The 12,246-nt window shown below is 48.7% G+C and overlaps 2 protein-coding genes across 2 annotated transcripts in view; one reads left to right on the forward strand and one right to left on the reverse strand.

Moving 5' to 3' along the window:
* Positions 1–4,583, reverse strand: part of LPIN3 (lipin 3) — a 46,942-nt gene extending 42,359 nt beyond the window's left edge. Inside the window, exon 1 of the mRNA XM_054046251.1 lies at positions 4,505–4,583. The gene's annotated coding sequence lies outside the window, so the exon portion shown is untranslated. The remainder of the gene's footprint in view (positions 1–4,504) is intronic.
* Positions 4,584–5,593: 1,010 nt separating this feature from the next.
* The window catches only part of ZHX3 (zinc fingers and homeoboxes 3), a 61,078-nt gene continuing 54,425 nt past the window's right edge, over positions 5,594–12,246 (forward strand). Inside the window, exon 1 of the mRNA XM_054045467.1 lies at positions 5,594–5,696. The gene's annotated coding sequence lies outside the window, so the exon portion shown is untranslated. The remainder of the gene's footprint in view (positions 5,697–12,246) is intronic.

Below are 12,246 nucleotides of genomic sequence, written 5' to 3' on the forward strand. Positions count from 1 at the left end.
GGATTGTGCCGACTGTTCAAGCCTGGCTTTGAGCTGCCCGTCAGACCCACTTGTGACATTTCCCCTTTGGAGGCCTGTCACTGCACAGGATGAGGAGCCTCTGTTGGTACTGGAAGTAGCGTGACACTGTGGGGCTCACATGCTGAACCAGCCTGTATGCACTGGTGGGGACTTCTGGTCCAGAAGCAGGGAATAGGTAGATGGCAAGAAAAGATGGCCAGGAGGAACTGTGGGAAGGCACTGAAGGGCTAGCAGGCTAGAAACAGATGCAGCAATAAACACAGTCTGTAGATTCTGCAGGGGCAGGGGGTTTGTTTTGACAGCAAGATGCTTTCTTAAAGAGCCCGTGGTCCCACTTGGCCAACGCCAGCAAACTGAGGGCTGAGCTGTACATTCAGAACCCAAATAATTGCAAAATGAGCACAAGGAGACTCTGAGAACTTTTGTCTGGAAAAAAAAAAAAACTTCTCCTGGTGAGCTGTTCCCACTGTTCCGTAACACTGGAAAATACCCCTCCTCCACTGCTCCTCCAAACTCATTAAAAACAAACCCAGAGCAACATGGTTTGTCTAGAGCCAAATGGCCTGCGCAGGACGTGCTGAGCTGGCTTGGAACAGAGAGCAAAGAAAGAAGATCTGATCTAGGGGGTTCGGCTGAATCTTGCTTGGTGCAAAACACGCAGAAAGACTCAGTCTAGCGAACAATATAGAGCACTGTGAGTGCACCTGTCATTTTGCAGAAATATATGGCCATGTGGCCCCTGCCAGGAGAAGCTTACATTCAAGCTCAGATGAAAATGAAGGCCTGAGTCAGTGCCTAAAAAGACTTGTGAAAGGAGTGAGTTTTAAAGAGGGCTCTGAAAAAGTGTGTGTGTGTGTGGGGGGGGGCTGTATTGGGAGTGGAGGGCTGTTTCAGATGGCACAGGAGGGTTAGGATAGGAAACAAAGCTGAAACTGAGAGAAAGGGAACCCCGAGAAGTGAAGATAAGGGGGCCTGACTGTCCACTGCTTAGCTCCTCGTGTCATCATTTACCCTTGTCCAAAGGGGGTGTAAAACAATCCAAACCAAATTCTTCGCTCACAGACACCAGGGGTAGTAACATTTGCCCTCCACGGTGCAAGGTGTAAATGCTGACAGTGAAGAATTTGGCCAAAGTTGCATAACAGACTTGCACTGATTCAGCAGCTATCTTGGCAATCCACTGCAATCTTCTGACTGCCTTGGAAATGACACTGGCAAGGCAGACCTACAGTCATACACCCGAGTTGTGGCATGGTGTGGCTTGTGGGCATGCACTATCCTGGCTCTGCAGATTTGTTTTTGTAAATGGGCAAGCTACTGAAATATCTACAAAGAATCCTGATCCCAGAAGTGCTCCGCATGCTGGATTCTGGTATATTTCAGTGCCCCTCTGCTCACTACACAAAGAGTACGGAACTGCCTGCTCTCCAGGAGTCCCAATCTACGGGAGTCCTTTTAATTTAACTCTGTTGTGGTTCTTCTCTGGGGGGAAAGTAGCAACGTAAGAGCAGCCAGGGTGGAGCAGTCCAGTTGTCGGTTTAGCGGAGTGTCCTTTCTCTGTCAGCGGTCAGTACCAGATGCCTTAGAGAATGGTGCAAGAAACTGTGAAGTGGTAAATATGGAATAGCCCCTTCTGCTAGAGGTTGACTTAGGGGCTTAGATCCCTGCCAAACTTGTGTTGTTGTTGCTTTCAATCCTGGAACTGTGGATGTTTTCTTTATCCATACAAAATGTCCAAACTTCCCATAGACAACAGTGATGCAGGATCATACCCTTAACTAGCAAGATTTACTGTATGAGTTTGTCTGGGGACAGTGATTGATTTGTGAAGGTCCTAGAAGTGGCGTCCACACAAAGGTCTCATAGCCACAGACCAAGGTGGGTAGCGCAGTAGAGGTGTAACTTTAGCAAACAAAAACACAAACCGTAGAAAATCTACTCCGTAGCAGGAAAACACAGGGTGGAAAACAGAGCCAGGGACAGATAGTTTAGAAGGGCTGGGGGCTTTCCCTTCTTTGGCCCACCTCTAGCTAAATTGATGATCTGATGTGTAATAGAGGTCAGAGCTGACCTCTATCTACCAGGCACATTTCAGGAAAGGCTGCTGGTGAGTGAGCCAGAGGGCTGGATTAGCCTCACTGCTGTGGCTGCTGCTTCCGCATTACTGCTGTCTGAAGTGAGGGGAAAGAAAACACAGCAGCAGTTGGCTCCATGTAAGTGACACCCTCCCCCCCCTCTGTGGCCAGTCACAGGGAATCCCCAGCCAGGGTAGGAGGGTTTGGATGTGAAAGGGATTTCCCAAGCACTTTATCAAGGGGCTCCCTCCTAGAAGAGATAAGCAGGCATTTAAAACCACAGAGACAGGCAGCGGCCTGGGGAAGCCTGGCAAAGCACTGTGTTTCCTGTCTCTCCTCAGCTGGCTTCTCAGGGGCTCTGATTTCCTTCAGCGGATCAACAAAAAGTTCCAGAGGCTTTTGAAAGAGGTGATTCAGCACATAATGGGGGTGGGGGAGGGGAAGAAAGAATGTGCTCAGTGTTGTAAAATTCCCATGCAGCGAAAGTGAAACCAACCAGAGCACAGGTAATTTGTTGAAAGGTGGTTGTAATTTCTGAAGGCTTGTCAGGCCATGACAGTCTTATACTTTGGCTCAGCAAAACCACTGGGGTTAGCACGGGGGGGGGGGGGGAGGGGTTTATTATTATTATTTATTTTCTATTCCTGGGAAAGGTCAAGTCAGACTGGAATAGTGAGGGAGGAGAAGGATCTGCCAAGGAAATACGCATTTAAGAGATGTGCAAATAAAATGGGATCCAGTGAGATGTTGTTAAAGTAAAAGCCTTTTAAAATATGTTACATTTCAGATGCTTTCACTGGTTTGCCTTTTCCCCCCTTGTATCTTTAATAAAGTGTTAAAAGGATGTTGAATGGTGTGTTTGCCAGGGTGGTAAAGCAGGTTGAGGTCTACTGTATGTTAATGCCTTTAACTCCTTGGGCCCATTTATTTCATCTAAATTAATACAACAGAGGGGGGAGGTATAGCTCAGTGGTTTGCGCATTGGCCTGCTAAACCCAGGGTTGTGAGTTCAATCCTTGAGGGGGCCACTTAGGGATCTGGGGCAAAAATCAGTACTGGGTCCTGCTAGTGAAGGCAGGGGGATGGACTCAATGACCTTTCAAGGTACCTTCCAGTTCTAGGAGATGGGATATCTCCATTAATTTATTTTTATTTTTTAATTTAGAGCCCCTTGGACTGCACTGAGCTTCCTTGCTGCACACAGAGCAGCTTGCTAGAGGCCTGATCCTGCAAAGTTACTTTTGTGCATAACTTTACTCATATGGATAGTCAGTCAGTCCCACTCAAGCCACCAAGGCTACTTTTATAAGTAAAGTTACCTAGAGGCACCGTTGTGGCATCTAGGAGCCCCAGGCCTGGGCCAGGACCCATTGTGCTAGGATGAAACCCTAGTCCCACTGAAATTAATGAGAATTTTGCCATTGCCTTCAATGGGGCTGGAATTCATCCTAAAGCCTGAACCCTGCAGCGGGGTCTGCACAGGCAGACACCTGTCCTTGTGGAGACCTGTCAACTCCCGTTGGGCTTTGCAGGAGGTCAAGGGGTCACCCACACAGATCTGAGTGCAGGCTCAGGTTCTACAATTATTTCAAAAGCAGTAGGGTGCACACAGCATTGTACAGACAGTGAAGAGCTAATATAGTCCTCATCTTGGAGTTTTTACAGATTCAGGATTCTCTCCTGTAGGTGATCTGTGCTTGGCCCTCCCAGTGACTGAGCTGTTAACAAATGTATATTTAAAAATAAAATACCATAAAATAGGAAAGAAGCAAGGGTTAAAATTTCCCCCCATTCCAGAACAAGAAGCTAGGATTAAAAAACAATAACCGTTTGATATGGAGCTAGGAACCAATAAAAAGTGGGAATTAGATGTGGAATCAAATATAATTTTAAGCAAGTATTGTAACCCTTTCCCCATTTCCCTGTGTCTGTAAACTGTCTTGGTTGGCGCCTGACCCTGCTTCACTGAGGTCAATGCTATTGATTTCAAGGGAAGCAGGATCAGAGCTTAAGATGCTCTGCTTTTCAGGACAGGGACTTGCATTTTGATATTTCTGTTAACCACCTGCACATGTTAGGGTGCTATATAAATAAACTCTCCACCTGTATAGTCAGGTGTATGCTAAACAGATAGATCCTGCTAGAAAGCCACCCTGAAATGGAACAGCGTAGAGGCACAAAGTCCATTGGTATCATTTTTGTTTGAGACACATCCACATACATGAAGCAAGGTATGTTATTTTTGTCTGAAGTGGGGTAGGGTTTATGGTAGGGTGCCAAATAAAAGATATATTCAGTAGTTAAAAGCATGTTATATTGTTCCAGCGAGTCAGTAGCATTTCAGGATGGAAGGGATCACAAGAGGACCGATCGTGCATACACTTACGCATGTAAGATACTTTACTCACTCTTATAGTCCGATAGCAGGACTGCTCATGTGGGTGTTTGCAGGATTAGGCCATTAGCTGTGTGGGTCTTACATTCAAGTCCATAGGTAACAAGCAGGCTGTAGAGTTCATCCTGGTGATTTGCAGAACATAATTTGAGAACCAAACGGGTGGGTGGGTGGGTGGGGAGGGAAGGGGGGAAGGAGGGTCCATGAGAAGATTTTAATCTTACAAAGCAGACCACTGAATGGGCAGGTACAGACCACTGCTCCACCCTGCACAGAGTTATGCCCAAGCATACTATTACACCTGTGCAGCATTCCACTGCCCTGTGCCCAGCTGCAACTCTCGGCAGCATCGGGACCCTATTCTTTATTCGGGTTCTTATAGCGCCCCATCCTGGGGATGGCTAAGTGTTCACATTCACTCTACGCAGTCAGGGCCTTTATGTGGGGATTGGGCCCTGCTATACCTTTTGGAGCTGTGCCGGCATTAGGGCCAAGGCCTGCACCTTACACAAGATGTCCCAAAGAAGTCAAGGGCCCCACTCCACCCCCAGCAGGGCACGAGGATGTGGAGCAAGAACTGGCCCTCGGCTCTCCCTAGGCACTGCTCATTGCCGTCTGCCATCGGGGCAGTGCCTGGGGGGCACTGCAGGGAGCAGGGTTCACCCCGCGCCCTGTGGGGCCCTGACTCTGGCTAGGCCTTGGGGGAGTGGGAGAGATGGAAGAGGGCAGTGGAGGGGAAAAGAAAATGGGGAAGGAGACGGGCAAGAGGTGGGGAGGGAACAGGCGGGGGGGGGAGCCACGTGAGAAAAGGCAGCGATCTAGTGACCGTGCCCCGACGCCACGGGAGTTGCACATGGCGCATGCGCCCCAGGCAGGACCGACTCCGATTCGATTACGTCACCCCTTACCACCGAATGTTACTCATTCTCGCTGATCCTCGTGTGTGTTGCGCCCGCCCGCCCCGCGCTCCTCCGGCCGCCCGAGTAGCCCCCTCCTCCGTGCATATTGATGTTGCTGGACCCGCCCCCTATCCTCCCCCCCCTTAGCCTGGTGCTGGAGCGTCCGCCCGGCAGCCCCGCTGGGTGTCCCGTCCGCCCCCGCCCGCCCCCGCCCGCCCCGCGGGCACAGCCCGGGCCTCCGCCGCCTGGAGCGCTGCCCGCTGCTGCCACACGCACCAAGCCAGCCGGGCAGGGGAGCCGCCGGAGGTGAGTCCCGAGCGGCTCGGCCCGTCCGCGCTGGGGCGGGGACATCGGGACTCCCCCTGCCCTCCTTCCCGGCTCCTGCACCCCCCGATCCACCCTCCCTCCCGGCTCCTGCCCCCCGATCCACCCCACCCCTCTGCCCTCCTTCCCGGTTCCTACACCCCCCGATCCACCCTCCCTCCCGGGACCTGTCCCCCGATCCACCGCCCGGCTCCTGCCCCCCGATCCACCCCATCCCCCTGTCCTCCTTCCCGGCTTCTGCACCCCCCGATCCACCCTCCTTCCCGGCTCCTGCCCCCGCGCCCCACCCTCCCGGGACCTGTCCCCCGGTCCACCGCCCGGCCCCTAGCCCCCGATCCATCCCATCCCCCTGTCCTCCTTCCCGGCTCCTGCACCCCCCGATCCACCCTCCCTCCCGGCCCCTGGCCCCCGACCCACCCCATTCCCTGTCCTCCTTCCCGGTTCCTGCACCCCCGGTACACTCTCCCTCCCGGCTTCTGCCCCCCGATCCACCCCATCCCCATGCCGTCCTTCTCGGCTCCTGCACCCCCCAATCCAGCCTCCCCCCGGCTCCTGACCCCCGATTCACCCCCCCCAGCCTTCTACCCTCCCTCAAGGCTCTTCCTCCCCCGACTCCTGCCCCCATCCCCTAGCTATTGCCCCCGTCACACCCCTACCCCCAGCTCCTGCTCCCTGCCCCATCCCATCTCTCAACTGTGCCCTCCCCCCCCAAATCACCTGGCCTGGGGACTGCCCTGTCCCTTCTGCGCCTGCTTTTTTGCTCACCCTCCCCCCCATCCGTTTGAGGACTCGAGGTCCCCGCCACTGACCATCCCCATGGCTACTCCCCTCTTTGCCACCAACCGTCTTCGCTTTCCTGCCTTTGCTCGCTCCCTCCCTTTTCTTTCACTCTCCTTTCAGTAGGAGTTCTCATCCTCCGGGGAGAGCCCCGGGCACTTGGGGGAAGGGACCGCCCTGGGGGAGAGAGGAAGAGGGGGCAGAGATGATCTCCTGGGGCTGCCCAGACACCTCCCTGCTGTTCCCCATTGCTGTGTTCTAGCTCCCAGGTGGTGATGGTGAAAGTGCGGGGGTGGAGAGGAATGAAAGAGGCTTTGGATATTTACAAACAAGTGTGTATTGGCTTGACATTGGCAGGCGATTTGCATGGCTGAGGCCCAAGAAGGGGGTAGGAGTTGCATGCTGGCATGTGTGTGTTGGGGAGAGGAGTGTGCAGCAGGATACTGGGTAAGGATGGGTACAGGGGTGTAGTGGGCTGTGGCATATGCATGGCCCTGGTGCATGTCTCCCTCCACCCCTGCCTGTCTCAGCCTAGCATCAGTCCAGAAAATCAGTTTTGTAAACTGGCGCTGGCTTTAATCAGATCAGACTGGCATTTTCATTTAGTCAATTAACAAAATACATCCATGGTACTTCTACCTTAGCCCTTCCCAGCACTCTGTGCAGTTAAGTCGTTTTGAGGTTGTGTTTTTTCCAGTGTCAGTTTGTGTCTACTTCTAGATTGCTTCAAGGCCTACAAATAGAACCAGGTCTGGGGAGCAAATTATAGCATGGCCATCCCTGATCTGGTCATGGCTGGTTCCAGTTTGTAGCATGGATGGGGTTTATTGAGGTAGGCTCTTCGATGCTGCTGGGATATCAGTGTCACACTGACATTCATGCAATTAGCCTTGGAGCACCTCTGTGTGAGAGAGAGGTTATCCCCCTTTTACAGGTAGGAAAACTGAGATGTTGAGTCAGATTTTCAAAGGTATTTTGGTGCCTAAAGATACAAGCAGGCTTCTATAGTGAGATTTTCAGAAGCACACAACTCCCCTACAAATCAATCTTTAGATATCTAAATACCTTTAGAAAGCTGGCCCTAAGTAACTTGCCCATGGTCACACAAGAAACCTGTGGCAAAGACAGGAACAGAAGAACCCAGATCCTCCCTGCTGAGTCCTATCTACAGGACCACCTCTTTCTTTCTTGGAATGTTGTTCCCTAGCCAATCTAATCCCCTGGATTGTTAGGTTAAAGTCCTGCCTGTGCTACCAACTGGAGCCAACTCCTTATTGGATCCTCTGAGTTTGTCACATTTGTAGTGTAGCCAGCTGTCTAGTGAGGTGCTGGGGGCTTCAAGCCTCCTCACTCCAGGCATCTGGCTGTAGAGGATACTGGGCATTCAATGCAGTTGAGTAAATCAGGTGTGGATCCTGGAGAGAAAGTGTGTAGGGTTGGAGTCTTGTATTGCTTTCATCGGGCTGATTAACATTTCTGAGAAGTGACCGCACAGATTTACACCTGCCTTTTAAAAAACTCTCTGCAGTTCTGAGCATGGGAGGGGCTGGTTTGTAGTTTGCTTTAAGTTTTTCAACAAGCTCTTTACAGTGAGGTTTTCCATTTCTAATCCCAGCTGGAAAAGATGTCTGTGTTTTAGCTCATCTTTCTCTCTCTCTCTCTCTCATTTCTGCCACTGCAGGATTATTCCAGTAGATCAGGGTTGTTAGAACACCAAGTAAACTTTCTCTCTGACCACCTCCTATTTCCACACAATCCCAAACCAAAGATCATAGTGTCCTAAGAAACTTTGACGGGCTATTCTCCATGGATATAAAGGAGCCAAAAGTTTACCTCACTAGCTGGAACATCTTATTCTCAATTACCATAATTTGTTTTTAAAAAGACATGGAGGAGGAAAAATTCAGAGCCTACAGACAGAAGCAAAGGATTTAAAGATAACACTGTATTTACCATAGAAGAGAACTGGAATTTAATGATAACTATATTAACTAGATTGGATCTGTGACGTGGATATATTGTGCAACATTTGATATGTAGCTCAGGAGGGGAAGACAGAGTTTCAGTCTGTTCTAAATGCATGGTGTGCCACTTAGTTTATTATACTACTATATTGACACCCATGCTGCCTTGGAATCCCAATCCACCTCTGTGGGTAGGAGGAAAGTGGGTGTTGCTTTTGCATTTTTGTTTCAGCAGTTTACTCTGTTGCAAAAATAAATCAGCATGTACCTCTCCAGTTCTTAGCCTCATCTGCATAGGTTACATAGTTTCCAAACTGGAGGCCAGAGCCCGAGAGGTCATAACACCCTGTAACTCCTGCTATATGCAATGAGAGCTATGGAGGTCCACTTGCTCTGGGGATCAGGCTATTATTTTCCATTCCAATACAAATGGGACCGTAGATGCTTGCTTTAAAGTTTAGATGCAGCCTGGTGGATATAGAAACAAACAGCTATGCAGAGTCTGTGGAATTTATGCAGACAGCAGGCAGGAGATGGAATAGTGTTTCCCATCTTACAGTCATTCTAATTGTTTAGCTGTTCATAATCATACATGCAAACTTAGGTTTTTATGGTGGGTTTTTTTGGGGGGACCTCAATTTCCTCCAGCATTTCACCCTGCCTCTTGTTCTCCACCTCTGTATTTTTCCCTGAGCCCCTTTCCCCACTACCCCAACTTTAGGATCTGATTTTGCAACCCTTACGCATGTGAAATAGCACCAAGGGGATTATTCATGAGAATAAGGGTTGCAGGAGCAAGACCTTAGTATGTCTGTAACATTATCTCCCTCCTTGTGCTCCCACAGTGTATCAGCATGGGCTGCATGGGCTAGCAGTTGTGTAAGGGCTGGTGGCTGGGCCTCCCCAGAGAGCCCTCCAGCTTCCCCTGCTGTCTGACAGAGCTTTCCTTTGGCCTGGTGTAAGGCCTGCCATATATTCTTTTGCCAGGCTGAGGGGCGGTCTGGGTGGGTATTTTAGGAAAAATACCCCCTCCCCCATTTTTTTGTTGAATGAAAAAAGTCCTTCACCTTTATTTTGTTATTTAGAACTTGTGCTCAATTATAAAATCTCAAGTACAAACTGATACAAATGCAGTGAATTCATCCTAGTAATTGGACGTAAAAATCATTTGATGTACCTCGATTATACGTAAGGCAGTGACTTGAGGGGGCTACTGATGACAAAATGAGAGTAAAGCTAGTGGCTTGTTTGTCATCAGTTCCTCAAGGTGTAATTATTGTTTTGTTTTCATCTAGCATATATTATACACACACAAAACACACCTTGGCTTCTTTGCTCTCCTCTCTGCTTTGAGCTCCATATTGTCTGTTGATCTCCCTCCTTAAATGTATTCCTGGTCACCTGACTTGCTGCTCTCCTCCCTATCTTCCACCGAAATTCTTAAGTTTCATTTTAGAAACTGTTTACATTCCTCAAAAGTACCTTTTGATGTATGTATTATCCTCTCCCCATGTCTCTTAATTGCCTCCTTGTTGAACAACAACAACAACAACATCCCACAAGCTACATATAGGCCTCTTATGTATTTAGCATTTGCTTGAAAGCACTCAGTGTTAAGGTTGCAAATGTTTCCATTATTGCTTCATCCATGTACTTGCACTCATAACTTCCCGAAAGTTTCATCCATGGGGATGACATTTTTTCCATGTTTGCTCCCAGCTGATTTCAAAGTTTGTATGAATGATGCATCAGTGTTCTGTTAGAGGGACACCCAGGGTCACGTTATAGACAGCCACATACATATTCTGCTCTGTAACACTTTAAGACCAATAGAAATACTTCCAGGAAACTTAAAATCCTCTCTAGTAGAAAGTGCTTTGAACAAAACAATCCTCTGTTTGCAATCCCAACATTGTGCTAATGCTTGAATGGGAAACTGACTACGTAGCATTTTCTCCTACTGTTTTCCTTGTCAAGCATATTGTTTAATACGGTTTGCTGGTATGCATAATATTTAATGCTAATAATTTTTATATCAAATATACAGCATAAGCAATGCAAGTGAATTGCTAATGCTATAGGAACCTCAAGTCTCATTGCAGACTTTTTATTTAAATTGGATAACCTTAAAGTTACTTGAATATAGTATTTTTGCATTTGTTTATATAGTACAAAGAAGCAATTGAAATGTGAGTCTGTAACTTGATCCAGAATTGTGCAAGGTTCTTAAGAACCATTATGACGGGAATGCAGCCCCATAATTCAGAGGTTTTAAAATAATGTTTAAGGCTGTTGCCAGATTCCCCCCCTTCCCCGGCGGTAATTGGTCATCTTCATTGCTCCAGCTGTGAAGTGTTATCAGAGGTTTTTTAGGGTTGAGTGGCACCATCCACACAGTTTGAAAAGGACTAGCACTTTGCTCTAAATGTAATTTTTTTTTTAATGTACAATTGTGATATCACTTCTGTAAATTAACAAGCATGGGAAAAATCCCACATATAAATTAGGTTTTTTTCCTGCTGGATTTGCAATATGTTGGTCTCTACTCTGTGTATGTGTACCTATGCATGCAATACCTGCAGAAGGGCTACTGGGCCCTAAAAGGCTCCTGTGCTCACTAGTGGGCTGCAGCAGAGCCTACTCACCACAGGTGCATTCCCTCATGGTTGGATGAGGCAGCTCTCCTCCTCCGGTACCCACTGCAGACAGCCACTCTGGCCCTGCAGTAGTCTGTGGCTTCCTGTCACCTGGACCTCCAGCCAGGTCACTTTTAGTCCTACCCCTTTTAGCAAAAACAATAGCCTGGCAGCATTGCACCAGAGCCTCAGTCCAACTTTGGCCTTTATGGGCCTTCCAGCCAGCGGCTCTGGTGTCTTCACACCACTACCTTAGGTGGGCCACTAGGGGAACCTGAACCTGTGTTCTACTCTGGATTCCAGCCAGGGACCCTGTAAGGTCTGTTCATTCAGGCCCGCTGCTGCACTGCACTGCTTCCTACCAGGGCTTGCACAGCAAACCTGTCTGCCAGGCTCTTCCCAGGCTGACATTTCTGCCGGTCTCAAAACAAAGGGGAACCACCAAACTAGTTATGAGGAACAAAAGGTCCTACATCAGGCCTACTTACCCTAGGGAGGGTCTGACATCTGGGAGGCTCCGATTAGGCCCTGGCCATACCTTCCTTCATAGAGTTAACTCAAGAGGTCTGCTCTCTGTTCCACTCAGCCACCACAGTGAGCTGGGCATTTCCTCTTTTAGCTCCTCCCTCCAGGCTTGATACCTTGCACAGGTGCAATGAGGTGGGGCTGATTGGGGCCACAGGCTCTCATTAACCCCTTCTTGGTCACTGTGGGGTCTGCATACCTCATCACATGTTCTAATCTCTCATGGTGCTGAGCTCCCTTATATGCTGAATGCCTTTGATTGACTACAATCTCTGGGAAGTGAGGGTGTCCAGTGTTTTGGAGGATTGAGCTCCAGGGGCATTGACTATTGGACAGTCCCAATTTTTTTCAGTAGTTCTAGGAAGAGCCCTATCTAAGCACACTAAGAGCTAAGCTAATGTTACTAAAACCAAATCATTACACACTGCAAACTAGAAACCTTAGTTATAGACAACCTGTCTTGTGTTCCCAGTTCTCTCCCCATTTTATTTTTCATATACTCCCTACTTTTATTCATTTAGGTGAAGATAATAATACAGGTCCGTTGCATCTTAGGCGTATTTAACATGTGTGATTTCAGCTTTACGCGGTCAGCAAAAACAAAACAACAACAAAAAAAGAGAAAAATAA

This window comes from Malaclemys terrapin, chromosome 12, assembly GCF_027887155.1.
Source record: "Malaclemys terrapin pileata isolate rMalTer1 chromosome 12, rMalTer1.hap1, whole genome shotgun sequence".
Lineage (NCBI taxonomy): Eukaryota > Metazoa > Chordata > Testudines > Emydidae > Malaclemys > Malaclemys terrapin.